The sequence below is a fragment of the Mus pahari genome, chromosome 2 (genome assembly GCF_900095145.1).
Source record: "Mus pahari chromosome 2, PAHARI_EIJ_v1.1, whole genome shotgun sequence".
Taxonomy (NCBI): domain Eukaryota; kingdom Metazoa; phylum Chordata; class Mammalia; order Rodentia; family Muridae; genus Mus; species Mus pahari.
Genome location: NC_034591.1, coordinates 10,640,740 through 10,655,371, shown reverse-complemented (window position 1 = coordinate 10,655,371; position 14,632 = coordinate 10,640,740). Strand labels below are relative to the sequence as shown.

Below are 14,632 nucleotides of genomic sequence, written 5' to 3'. Positions count from 1 at the left end.
GTTTACCTGTGTTCTCCTGTATTTCTTTAAGGGGGTTTTGATGTCCTTCTTAAAATCCTCTACCAGCATCATGAGATATGATTTTAAATCTGAATCTTACTTTTCACATGTGTTGGGGTATCCAGGACTTGCTGTGGTGGGAGCAGTGGGTTCTGATGGTGCCAAGTAGTGTTGGTTCTGTTGGTAAGATTCTTGCATTTGCCTTTTGCCATCTGGTAATCTCTGGTATTAGATGTTCTTGTTATCTCTGGCTGGAGCTTGTTCTGCCTGTCTGTCTGTAAGTCTGTGTCAGCACTCCCTGGAGGCAAGCTCTCCCCTTGCAAGACCAGTGCACAGAGGGCTGCAGAACAGCCCCACCTCCTGGGTGCAGATGTTGTCCAAAGGACCCTGTCCCAGCTACTCTGCTGCTTGTACAGCCTATGACCTCCTGAGCACAGGCACCTTAGAGAATCCCTGGAGAGAATAAATCGATGTTGAACATTTCTTTAGGTGATTCTCAGTCATTTGATATTTCTCAGTTGAGAATTCTTTGTTTAGCTCTCTAACCCAATTTTTAATAGGTTTATTTGGTTCTCTGGAGTCTACCTTCTTCAGTTCTTTGTATGAATTGGATATTAACCCTCTATCAGATGTAGGGTTGGTAAAGATCTTTTGCTGATCTGTTTATTTGTTTGTTTTCTTTTGTTTTGTTTGCCATTTTGTCCTATTGACAGTGTCCTTTGCCTTACAGAAGCTTTGAAATTTTATGAATTCCCATTTGTCAATTCTCAATCTTTGAGCATAAGGGATGTTCTGAGACCTGAGACTTATTAAGAGTCAGATGCAGTTGTTAGCACCAATAAATGGACAGAAGCTGCTGACCCTTGTGGTTGATTAGGGGAAAGCTAGAAGAAGCTGAGGAGGGGAGCAACCCTGTAGGAGGACCAGCAGTCTCAATGTACTTGGACCCCTAAGAACTCTCAGATGCTGGAACACCAACCAGGCAGCATACACCAGCTGATATGAAGCCCCCCCCAAAAAACACATATACAGCAGAGGACTGCTGAGTCTGGGCTAGTCAGAGAAGACGCACGTAACCCTCAAGAGATTGGAGGCCCAAGGGAGATAAAGGTCTGGTGGGGTGGGGCAGGATAGTGGGAACATTCTCTTGGACACAGGGGGGCAGAGAGGAGGTATGGGATTTCAAGGAATAAGAGGGTAAACCAGGAAGGGAATAAAATCTGAAGTTTAATATATATATGTATATATACATATATACATATATATATTAAAAGTATTATTTTTCCCTGTTTCATATTTGCTTTTTTTTCTGAGCAGAGTATGTTTGCTACCTTTCTGGACAGACAAAATTAATAGGAGCTAGAAGGTTGAAAGCAAAGATGGCTATTATACAAGCATGCATTCAGAACACCAGCAAATGGATGACAGGGTGAGGAAGTGGGCCATGGAGCCAGCTGAGAGCCACAGCCTCATGACTGGATGCCTGAGAGTGCCACGCTTCCCTGTGCCTCACCCAGTCCTCACTCACCTCACAAGGTGAGGATTTGCTCCTGGTCATAGAGAGTAGAGCATCGATCATGTGACCACTAGGGGCACAGTGCTGAGTGGTCAGGGCTAATGCAGTGATGTGGGCAGGTGACCTGTTACCCTGCAAGTTGGGTGTGGCGTCAGAGAAGGAAGAGTGGGTGGGCCTAATCATGATTGACAGCTTCTCAGCGCCATGCTCTAAGTACAGCCTTGGGCAAGTGGGTCCATCATGCTGAGCTTTGGCTTCCTTGTCTGTCAGTGATAAGAATCCAGACCTCACATTGATATTGTTCAAGTGAGATGCTGAGACTGCTGCTTAGCAGATGATAAAAGATCAATATGATTGCCTATTTCAGTATAGACCAAGGGCATTTACTGGGCCCTGAGGCTACAACAGGATAGTATGTACTCATATAATAACAATAATAACAATTGTGTTCGCAGCAATAATAGTCAATGAAGGAATCACTGATAGGTTTTTCCCATCTTTACTTTCAGTCAGGTCCAAGTTTAGGAGTGCAGAGGACGGGGCCTGGAGGATGGCTGCTGTAGGTCATTCAGATTCACAGTTGCTTAGCTGGCCCCTCTTGAGAAATAGTGAAAGCCACTTTCAGCTATTTAGGTCCACGGCATGCATAGGTAGGATAGCCTCTACTAGTCACTTGCAGGGTGGTGGCTGTCTTGGGTTGAATCTGTGGCCTTTGCACTGCAGCTCAAGCCTTTTCTTAAAACTAAATCAGGGAGAACTTAGAGGGATTTGACCCAGAAGAGACTTTTATGAGATGTGCAGCACATCCCTCCTGTGACAGGTGGCTTTGTTATGAATATCTTTTTTATAAATGGCATAGGAAATGCCCGAGTCACTTCTCATTCCACAGTAGGTCACACAGCATGGTAATTCACTTTTTGTTGTCTTCCTTTCTGGTGTTAAAATTCCACGTAAAGAAGAAACTAGATCCTGTGACATCTGTCTTCCTAAAATTTAATCTGTGTGGACTGGGGTTTTGTGGGGTTTTTTTGTTTGTTTTTTGAGCTTGTTTTGTTTGCAAGAGGAGTATGTATTCTAAAGGACTGTGACTGTAGCTATTCTGAATTTGGGTGGAGAGAAGCATGTTCAAATATGTGGTTCTTTCAGTATAAGCTTTTTTATAACCAAAATTTAAAAAACTATGTACAAATTACAGAAGCTGGATAGAAACTCCTATGACATGTAGAAATATGGGTAGGAACAGACGCAGCAGGGATAATACTGTTGGCGACCCTCCTGCCAGCAGGAAAGACGCCGCACAACAGGATTCTTCTGCACACGTTTATTGGGAGAGCTTGATTGCTGTGGCGAAAGACCCAGAGCCCTAGAGCTAGTGCTGCTTTTATAGGCCTAGGACTGGAGTGGCCATGTCTGATTGGTTCTGCTTTCAGTTCTTAGTTTACATGCCCTGGGACGGGCTGTGACTTGGTGTGAAACCCATTCGCACCTGCGCACATTGGTTGTTTACCTGAAATACACAGGCAGTGGCCAGTGGTAGCCAGCGCCATCTTGTAATGGCGTTACATGGCTTCCCACATAATATGTGTGCATGCTGAGTGCTTACAGAAGTTCCTGCTCCTTTGCCACCCCCATTCCTCCTGATTCCCCCATCCCCCTTCACCCAACCAACTACCCTGTGCTTGTGCAAAGACTCCCACTTTGCAACAAACGTAATATACACGGCTTTAACACAGTTTGGGGAGGGCTTGGAGCACGGACAAGAGAAAGAGGGCATGGGGGATCTTTTTTTTCAAGTTCAACAGATTGCTAATATGCTTAGAGCAAAAGTAGATATGTGTTTGTAGCTTGTAGCTAAAAAACAAAAACAAACAAACAAACAAAACCAAATCCATGCTAATGTGGTTAGGCACAGGCAAGATGGTCTTGCTAACCCCCAGTAGCCAGCCCAATGCAGCAGTCTTCCTGAATTTCCATGGTTAGCTGCTGCCAGGCTGTTCCTACTTCCAATAATCTACCACCTCTGTGGCTAGCCTACAGAGAGCTGGCTGCCTCTCACACTTCCCCTTTATCCCTTAAAATGATAACACAAAAGACTTGTAATATGCCAGCCCAATTTATTAGGGGAAATCTACAACCACAAAATGCCCATGCAAGGAATACAAAACTCAATGCATATAAATACAGCCTGCACACTTAGATCAGGAAAATATACCTACATTACTCTATTTCCCATTTTTGAAATCCCCAGTTACTTATGGCCTCTAGGGTCCCATGGTTCAGCTCCATCTTCCTCTTCCTCCATCTTTTGTCCTCCATTCCCTCTCTCTTCTCCATCTTACTTTCCCTTCTCTAAAACTTTCAGCTCTGCCTTTCCTTCCCCTGCCCAATAAGAGCCTCTAGCAGTATCTGACCAATTAAGATTTCACCTGACTGCACCTGTGTTTAGGGACTCTTGAGGGACCAGAACACACAAACAGCAATGCACAATATTTTCCCCCTTTTGTTCAATTAAAAGGCTCCTTTCACTGAGATATAAATTGAGCACAACTAATACCACTCTGTAATTTATAAAGTATAAGTTACACTTATTTCCCACTCCATTAATTTTGTTAAAGCACTCTATCATCCATTCTAACTAAAAAATGGGTTATAATTTTTCACCTGTTAGGTCCTGGTTTCAGATTTTATACCATCTGAAAACCACCTCAAATCTACATCATCTTTCACAAAGCTAAACAGCTTGGATTGGCTATGGTACTACAAGTAGTCTTCAACTCCATCAGAATCTAGAGAGCAACATAAAATTTACCTGAAAATATAGGAAGCACTAACACAGCTTCCAAAACAGAAATAAATTGTAGAGACAGCTGCCTACCTACACAGTGCCCTGTTTCTCAACATGTTGGAGCACCAGTCTGAGGCAGCTTGGCCCAGGATCATCTGACAAACCTTTATAATGCAGAATTTTGAAGGGCTGATTACCCTTTCTTGGCAGATATATCAGTAGATTGACTATTGTGCATAGTGTACCCTTTTTCTGGATAGTATTTTTCTCCGAAGATGAATAGACAATTTCTGCTCAGTGACCACCTAGCCACGATGTACAACCTCACCTGTAGGTCTATTACTCAGTTTCTTCTTTGAACCCAAGAATGGGGTGCTTTCAGGAGTTCACAAGTCTCAACAACAAATGATTAAATGTCACAATCTATGGATTTTTTTTTTTTTGCATTTTTGGAAACTATGTATCTATGTAAAGAATCTGGAATGTTGTCCTTAAAATGCTCTCGGCCATTTCTAATTAGAATGTCTTGAAAGCACCCTTACAATTAAGTCACAACATTGAGTTCTTTATCTGGCCCTTAATACGTATGCTTAATCATGTAAAGACAGTCTGTAATGGCAGTTATAGAAGGAATAGCTCTAAGCATTGTATTCTTAAATTTTTGTATCTACAGAAGAAATTCATACCAATCAAAACCTTTATTCTCTACAAATGTAAGAAATTAAAACTTCAGTTTTGTAAATATATATATATATATATATATATATATATATATGTATATGTATATGTATATATTTCTATCAAGGGTGATTTATGGTTACACAATCCTCACTGTTCAAATTATGGACATTTCTAAATTCCCCAGAAAGACAAGAATAACGACCTCCAGCCCCCAAACCGAGGAACTGGGATGACGACGCTCAATAACTTCTTCCGGCTGAATATGGGAGTTTGGATATGTTTAAAGGAGGGGAGGGGAGGGAAAATGGGAGAGTTGGATAGGCCATAAGAAGGCCAGGCCAACAACTTTTATAGCCTCTGATGTCTAAGTTCTGATTGGATCCATCTGACAGGTTTAATAAGACAAGATGGCCTGGACTCCATGACATGGGGAGTTCTAGAAGGCCAGTTTAGCCTGTCTCATGATGAATCTCACCAAAGCTGTACCATCTGCAGTCTACAAATCTCAAAACCAAATGTAAGTACTATAAAGATATTTTTATTGATTGTAGTTTATGTAAGGTGTACAGACAAGTTAGGCAAGAAATTTGACCCTTGTTTGAGTATAAAAACAACAATCTTTTTATGGACCAATTTTAATAATAACTAATCCTAAGTCTTCATTCATGCCATGTGAAGGATGTCACAAAGAATAGACCTCTTTTGTTTCATTCTATTGAATCTAGTTCTTCACAAGATCTCACTGTGTTATATCTGAACCATATAACCATGGGAGTTGACCAGAGACTAGTCATCTTTTGTAAAACACAAACAAAAAGCCTTTCTCCCAAATAAGTATGTCCTTTAGCCTGTAACCAGGAAAACTTTAGCTTGACTGCTCTCTCATAGGAAGAGGAAAACCACAAAACTCTAAGCTATACCCGTCTTGATATTAAACAATTTAAAACAAGTAATGAAAATTAATCAAAGGCTATTTAAGCCATAATAAATTCTGATTGGTGTGTGTTCATGTGTGCTTGCTTGTGAGTCCTCTCTTTCTCTTATACACACACACACACACACACACACACACACACATGAAGAGAGAGTTAAAGAGAGAGTGAGAGTGCAAAAGAGCAGGAATATTCTTTGAAGCAAGCTCAGGCATGACAGAAATCTCCTGTGGAGCAGGGCTTATGGATTTTCAGTATGAACACAGACTGTGGAAGAGGGGCAAGAGGGCCTTCCTCCCTTTATCCAGAAGTGGAATGGCTATTCCTGGATGTCAATGTGACTATAATTGGAATGAACTACCGTCTACAATCGGAGGGCTCACCTTTGATCCAGATCTATAGGCTGAGAGACCCAAGTTTCTGACCTGGATCTAGGTATGGAGATTGGGCCCAAACAAGGTCGTACACACCTTTAATATCAGGAGATTAAGGCAAGGGGATCTCTGAGTGCATGGTCAGCCTGGGACAAAACATGTCACAGATCCAGGCTCGGTGGGTGGGACACACCCTTCATTTGGGCCACACCTTCCGCTGGAGACCTACATAAGGCCAGCAGAAGAAGCAAGATTCACTCTCTTTCACTTGCTTGCATTTCCTTGCCAGCACTGCTGTTGTAAAGGACTTCTACAGAGAGCCAGCTGAAACAACTAGCCTAGTTGGGACCACCTGGTGTGGCTGAGCAACTGCTAGATCCTTGGACTGGCTATTTCCAGCTGACCATTTTTGGAGAGTTGGGACTTCAGATTGAAAGTCATCCCAATAAATTCCTTCAATATAGAGAAGACTCTAGAGAACGCTGACGAATACCAGAAGACTGGATGTAGATGCATTTGTAGACAGGCAGTTTTTAACACAGTGACAAGTACTTTAAGGCTGTACTTCGAAGGCAAACAAAGGAATTTTGCAGTATTGAGCTGATGACTATGGTCATAGGAGTGCTTTCCCAGAGCTTCTCAGAACTGCATTGATTAACTCTGGATTTGCATTTAGCCCCACATTAAATCCCTTCCTTAGGGGATCTAGTGTGTTCTGGATCACCTGTGTTGTATGGCCCAGTTGTTGAAGGGCATTGCTGAAGTCAGGTTGTGAGCCAGTGTTGCTGGCAAGCTCTCTGGCTTAAATATGCAGAAATGGAGATGAAGAACCGCCAGGTCAACCATGCCCGAAACATCTGGGACCGTGCCATAACAACTCTGTCACGAGTCAACCAGTTCTGGTACAAGTACACGTACACGGAGGAGATGTTGGGCAACATTGCTGGTGCTCAGCAGATGCTTGAGCGCTGGATGGAATGGCAGCCTGAGGAGCAGGCCTGGCACTCCTACATCAACTTGGAGCTGAGATACAAAGAGGTGGAGCAGGCCCGCATCATTTATGAACGCTTTGTGCTCGTGCACCCTGCTGTGAAGAACTGGATCAAGTGTGCTCGATTTGAATAGAAGTATGCTTCTTTTGCTTATGTTCGGAAAAGTCTATGAGAGACCAGTGGAGGTTTTCAGAGAGAAGCATATGGACCAACTCTTCTATGTGGCCTTTGCTAAATTTGAGGAAAAACAGAAAGAATCTGAAAGGGTTCGAGTTCTCTACAGATATGCCCTGGATAGCATTTTCAAACAGGAGGCCTAAGAACGCTTGAATAACTACACCATCTTTGAGAAGAAGTGACCGGAGGGATGTAGAAGAGAGTATCGTGAGAAAACGCAGATTCCACTATGAAGAAGTAAAGGCTAATCCACACAATTACTATGCATTTTTTGATTATTTTCACTTGGTGGAAAGTAAGGCAGAAGCTGAAACTGTGTGGGAAGTCTATGAGAGAGCCATCTCCAGTGTGCCACCCGTCCTGGAGTAGGGGCACTGGAAGCTCTACATCTACCTCTGGGTTAAGGAGTATAAGTATGAAGCGCTGGAGGCCAAAGATCCTGAGAGGACAAGACAGTTATATCAAGCGTCTTTGCAACTCATTCCTCCCACAAAGTTCACATTTGCCAAAATGTGTTTATATTATGCACAGTTNGTATTAAGACAGAAGAATCTGCCATTGGCCAGAAGAGCTTTGGGCACTTCCCTCGGCAAGTGTCCAAAGAACAAGTTGTTCGAAGGCTACATAGCACTGGAGCTGCAGCTTAGAGAATTTGACAGATGCAGGGAGCTTTATGAAAAATTTCTGGAATTCAGGCCTGAAAATTGTACCTCATGGATGAATTTTGCAGAATTAGAGACACTCCTTGGTGATGTTGAGAGAGCTTGGGCATTCTATGAATTAGCCTTTAGCCAGCTACAATCATTAATGAGCAATATCCAGTTTGGAGTCCCCCTTTCTCTCATTATATGAACTTTTCATTTAGATTGTTTTCATATAAAATTTTCATTCACATATTATATATTACATATACATGCATATATACATATATGTAATTGAAAGATACATTTTCATTAGATTTTCATAGAACTCCTCAATTGGACATCCTTAGTTTTAGTTGCTCTTCTCACATTCCGTCTTTTTTTTTTTTTTTTTTTTTTTTGAGACATGGTTTCTCTGCATAGGTTTGGATGTCCTGGAACTCACTGTATAAACCAGGCTGGCCTCATACTTAGAAATCTGCATACCTCTGCCTCCCAATTGCTGTGATTAAAACCATGTGTCACCACTCCTTCTCTCCTTTGTAACCTCTCTACTCCCCATTCCTATTTAAAAACATAAACTTCTGAAGGAACTCCAAGAGAATACATACACCCATGCATGTACTCCCACATACAGCTCAACTGAATAAAGAAGTAATGTGATGCAGAATATAGAAATGTACATGATAATGAAAAGCTACTAGAAGAATTTTAATCAAGCAACATGAGTGCTTGCCAGGGGATCTCATTCAGAGACTTTGTAGGTCTCTGTGATCTGGCTAGAATATAGACACCCCCTTAGTACACACCTTTATTACCTCTGGCCAGTATCATTTAATATTCTCCTTTAATCCCAATCAATCACATATAATTGAGGGGCAGACAAAGTGATGAATCAGTGAAAGATTTGACAGAAAGTGTCAACGATAGGATATTCCCATCCCCCAGGAGAAAAGCTGTTTAAGAGGAGTGATGAGTAGAATCTTGGCGTTCTGTCGATTCAGTTCATGAATTCAGGTCAGTCAGTGAGTGGGAGTCAGTGCAGTGAGTGAAGTGTAGTGGAGGTGAGTTCATTTGTGAGTTCATGCAGTTCAGTGCTGGTTAGCAGAGGTAGGGGAAGTCTGAGAATAAGAAAGAGCCAGAACTTTAGAACAAATTGACAGAGTTAGTTTGAGGCCAAGCAGAACAGTTCAGTGGACGCTGAGAGAAGCCAGATTGAATCAGTCAGGTTGAAGAGGAGTATGAGCTCGAACAACTGAGTGGAATCAGCTAGCCAGTCCAAAAAGAACTGGAAAGGATAAGCTTATTCACCAAAGCCTCCAAGATGACAACAACATCTGGTGAATTCTTTTACAAAATCTAACTGAAATTCTGGAAGTGATAAACCATAATAAGTCATATTCAAAACTCCATGGGAGGCATACCAACAAATGTAATGAATCAAGTAGAGGGCAGAATAGCTGAATTTGAAGATGAGGTGGAGGTTGGATCATTTTAATAAAGAAAATGATAAAAACAATGCCAAGATATAAGTAAGACTCTCCAGACACTTGNAATACTATGAACATACCAGACTTAAAAAGTGTGGTCACAGAAGAAGGAAAAGGATGTCATGCTGGAGGCATAGAAAACTTTTATTTAAATCCTAAGAGAAAATTTCTTACAGCTAGGGAAAAGATGCCAGTACAAATGCAGGACTCATTTAGAATATCAAGCAGACAAGAAGAGAAAAGAATCTCTCCTCTCCTGTTATAAAACGTATTAACATACAAACCAAAACAGTATATTAGAAGCACGAACAGAGAAACAGAAAATCACATACATGGGCTAGTCTACAAGAGAAGCAATTAATTTTTCAAAAGAAACTATAAATACAGGAGAGCATAAAATGATGTGTTTCAAGTTCTTAAATTTAATAATTTTCAATACAGACATAGCACAGCCATCTGTCACAAAAGAGAAAGGAAAACTCCATCATGAAAAATAAAGCCAGAGAAATTCATAACCATTAAACAAGTTCTAGAGAAAACAATTGAAGGAATCCATCAGACTTAAAAAGAAAAAAAGATTTAGGTCGATTTGCATTCTTCTACATGCTGACTACCAGTTAAACCAGCACCATTTGTTGAAAATGCTCCTTTGTCAATTATCAAGTGACCATAGGTGAATAAGTTCATTTCTGGGTCTTTAATTCTATTCCATTGATCTACCTGCCTGTCACTGTACTAGTACCATCCAGTTCTTATTATGATTTCTCTGTAGTAAAGCTTGAGTTCAGGGATAGTGATTCTACCAGAAGTTCTTATATTGTTGAGAATAGTTTTCACTATACTGGGTTTTTTGTTATTCCAGATGAATATGCAAATTGTTTGTCGGGTGCACCGCCTTACCAGCAAGAACAAAGCCTGACAACAGGATTCTTCCGCAGGAAAGCGTTTATTGTGCAGCTTTCTTTTTTTCTTTTTCTTTTTCTTTTTTTTTTTTTAAACCAACCACATTGATTTATTACTTTAAAACAGACAAGAAAAACTCAACCTAATATTAGATAAAAATCTTACGAATTCTCTCCAACTGTAGTGCTTTTCAGATGTGAAAACAGTTACAAAGATGAAGTGACAAGTTCCTGACTGCCAACCCCTGTTCAACACAACACATCTCTGTTCCTGAATAGTATTTAACATATATTCCCTGATATTCCTTGTTCTGAGTTGTCCTTTCTTGCTTCTTATTTTGGTTAAAGTTGAAGAGGATAGTTCTGAGTTTATATTGGAATCAAAGTGAGGTTTAGAGGCATAGGGAAGAATGCAGGCTGGTAGTAGATTTTTTTATTTTTTTTATTTTCTTTATTTACATTTCAAATGCCATCCCGAAAGTTCCCTATACCCCCCTCCCCTACCCACAGCTTTCTTAACGTGATGGAGAGGACCCAGAAGGAGGAAAAGGTGCTGCTTATATAAGCTTAGGGAGCTTGTGTCAGTACCTGATTAGCTTCAGCTTTGGTGCTCAATTTGCATGCCCCAAGAGTGGGCTGTGACATAGTTAGTACATGCACACTGGTACCTTTCGGGTGGTAAACAGCCTCGCCTTGCTGACTCATACACAAGAAGTCAGCGCCATCTTTTAGGTGTGGTGCAGTTTGGCTACCTTCAATTGTTCTTTCTTTTTCTTTTTCATCCCTAAATTTGAATTTATATCTATACAATGGTCTAAAAACATCCCTTAGCTTGTTCATATTTTTTTTTCATTTCTAAATTGCTTTGTAACAACTGTATAATTCCTGATTATTTTAATATTTTCTGAAATCTTCCATGATTAGAAAAATTAAAAGGCAAAAGAAAATTAAAATGCCATGGCCAGATGACAAGGTAGAAAAAAAAAAATAAGACAAAAATAAAACAAAAAAAAAAAAGACAAAAATAAAACATCAATATGAAAATTCTCAGAGATAATGCATTTATAAACACAGAAATGGTTACAACAAAGATGGTGGTGATGAGTATATATATATATATATATATATATATATATATATATATATATATATATATCCATGTCCGGCATCTGACCCTGGTACCTAGGGAGGCTAAGTCCAGTCCTGTGTGTACCCTGAATTCTCCCTTCTCTGCAAAAGCCCAGATGGTATTGCAATAAACACAGCTAAATTAACTCCCAGAGCTTGTCTGACTGGATAGCAAGACTGAGTATATAGGCTCTTGGTTGGCAGAGAAGGAAGGAGACTGCGAGGAAAAATCATATCTCATACTCTTAAGCTACTCTTGGTTACCTGGAAACCTCTGGCCCCTTGGAGACTGACCAAGCCCACTCAGTCAGTCAACAGGTTCTCTAGCACATGAGTGAGGATTAAAAAGAAAAATTGACCACAGTCAATTCTGAGACTTAAGGCAAATATTTATTTCCAATCTACTTTTTATACCATTTTAATTAATGCAAGGATTTTGGGCAAGCAGTACAATACAGAACTGACAAAGCAGCATGGAATTGTATGTGCTGTGCTGCCATGACAGTTGTTTAAAAGGGCTTGTCATAATGACCAAAACACTTGAGCTGACCTCCTTGCCCAAGCCCCAAATCTTGCTTGAAGCCTAGTTCTTCTGTTTGACCCTAAAACTAAAATTCCTACCTTACCTTACTTCTCTATTACAGCCTAAAATTAGATTCTTGCCGAAACTTATTATGCCCTAATGTCAGAGTCCTGCCTGAGCTTACTTCTGATGTCAGATTTCTGTATGAAGCCCATTTCCTTGTCCTTGGCCAATGTCAGACTCCTGCCAAATGGTACCCCAGAAGGCTTTCCACAGGAGACCATGAGTCAGCTATTGTCCCCATGCAAATAAAAAGGTATAGTCACCACCCAATATGAAGTGAGACCATGGAAGGGGAAGAAAATGTCTCACAGGGGTCAGGTCACGTGCAAAATCTGTTCTTTTACAGGTAAGAATTGGACAGAATGCTGCTGACATTTATAGCTTCCTTCTCTGTTACCTGGGAGGGCCAGTCGCTAGTCTTCTATCAGCCCCAACTTTGAGGATGAAAAGGGAGAAAGGTAAGCGTCCCCGCTCTGGACAAGATATGAGGTCACAGCGGATCCTTCTCTCAAGTACCGAACCCAGTTTTAAAAGCTCTGCCTCGATGGAGGCTGGAGGATAACACTATCAGGTCAGGATTCCTTGGCCAATCAGGCGCAGCTGAGAATAAGGATGGTTATCCTGTAAAGAAAAGCTGTGCCTGAGTCCCAAGGAGCTGGAGACAGGACTTGTCAAGGGGTACGGATCTCCAAGAAGTGGCTAGATGCTCCACCTGGATGGTGCTGGTGGTGACAGTGAGGCTGATGTGTGTAGGATGCTCTGCAGGCTTATAGGGGGTCAGGTCAAAGGAGCACTGGGGTAGAGGGTTCAGGTTTCTGTCCCCGCCACTCCCTCCCTGGGGAGTTGTCCCAGGGGACTGGAAGTGTGGTGGTTGTGGAGGTGGCTGCTGCTGCTGCTGCTGCTGCCACTGTTGCTGCTGCTGTGATGCCTGCGAAGCTTGGGCCTGGGCCTGGGCTTGAGCTTGGGCCTGGGTCAATGCTGCTGCTGCTGCTGTCTCTTGCTCTTGTTTTTGAAGATCAGGAGTATTGTGTTTGCTCCTGTTTCATAAGGTATGTTTCTGATGTCTTTGCCCCACTACAGACTGTGCTAGTATAAACCCTGGAGAGTTTCACCTTGTGTGTAGATAAGTGAGCTACATCTGTACATGCTCGGGGACACTGTGGCCCTTGAAGGGTTTATCTGTGTTGTGCTGCCGCCTGTGAGACTGCAGATTGGGAGAGTTGTGTGAAAGCCTTCTCGCAGCCCAGGTGTGCACATTTTATGGTCTGTCACTCACCAGTGTGGATTCAGGTGTGCTGCAGTAGCTGTGAGAGCTGTCAGAAGGATTTTTCACAAAAGTTACAACTATAAGGCTTGGCCCCTGAAAGGATAAGGATGTGCTGGGCCAGGGAGGAGCTGTTGGCAAAGGTCTTGGAGCAGTGTGGGCACTTGTGGGGCTTGGTCTCGGTGTGTCACTGAGCACATGCTCCGCCCAGGGTCACACAACAAGCTCATGTAAATGCTGGGAACTGAGTCTTCGTGCCCAAGCCTCTGTCCATTTCCTGTGCCACAGTTCCCTTCGCTCCTGTAGGTCTTGCCATCTTTTTGATGGCCATCATCATCCCTAGGGGCAAGGATGTAAGGGTCATTCATCTCAGGAAGCCCTGATTCCAGCATTGGCCTCGTCTTGCAGCCCCGAGTAGGCTTAGGAGGAGCCACAGTGCCACCTCCACCACCACCTCTGACTCCTTCCTGAGTTAGGGTTGATGCTACCTTTTGGGGGAGGTCAGGGACCATGTGTAGGGCTTGTGAGACGGGGAAGAGCTGAGACAACCATGGGAGCCAAAATAGGGACACTCTGAGCTGCTGAGGCTATGGTCACAAGAGAGTCTGACAGGGAAGTGATAACCAAACCAGGACAGTCAGTCATGAGTCCAGTAGATGGTACAGGAACCACTGTGATATTCTGTGTAACAGATGACTGACTGTGTGGGGACAGCTGTTCTGACTTGGACTCTGTGTCCATGCTGATGCTAGAAGACAGGGACACTGAGGCAGGGACTGTTAGAAAAGTGGGATAGTGAGGTGGTGCCAGTCCACAACCCTTCTGTGGCCAACAGCTGATCCTTCATCTTGTTGATGAACACTGTGTTTTCAATCTGCCCTGAGGCTGTGTGGATAAAACTCCAGAATTATGGGTTAGAACTGAAGTGAGACTCTTCCATTCTGCTATCTCTCTCTCTTCCTCCTGTTGTCTTATTTCTCTCCTTTCCAAGGTTCCTGAAGTTTCAGGAAGTGGTGTTGGGGCTTGTGCTCCTGGGGTCCCCAATTCCTCCAAGCCCACTGTCCTCTCCCCCACCCCCCAACAGCTTCAATGTGCAATCCTTTTGCCAAGAAGGCAGGAGAGCCTGAAACAAAACTGGGCAGGGTGGTGAGGTTAGGGTGGCAG

The 14,632-nt window shown here is 42.4% G+C and overlaps 2 pseudogenes; one reads left to right on the top strand and one right to left on the bottom strand.

Moving 5' to 3' along the window:
* The first annotated feature begins 7,089 nt into the window (after nucleotides 1-7,089).
* Nucleotides 7,090-8,309, top strand: LOC110316141 (annotated as a pseudogene).
* A 4,511-nt stretch (nucleotides 8,310-12,820) lies between these two features.
* LOC110316139 lies at nucleotides 12,821-14,408 on the bottom strand (annotated as a pseudogene).
* Nucleotides 14,409-14,632: the final 224 nt, after the last annotated feature.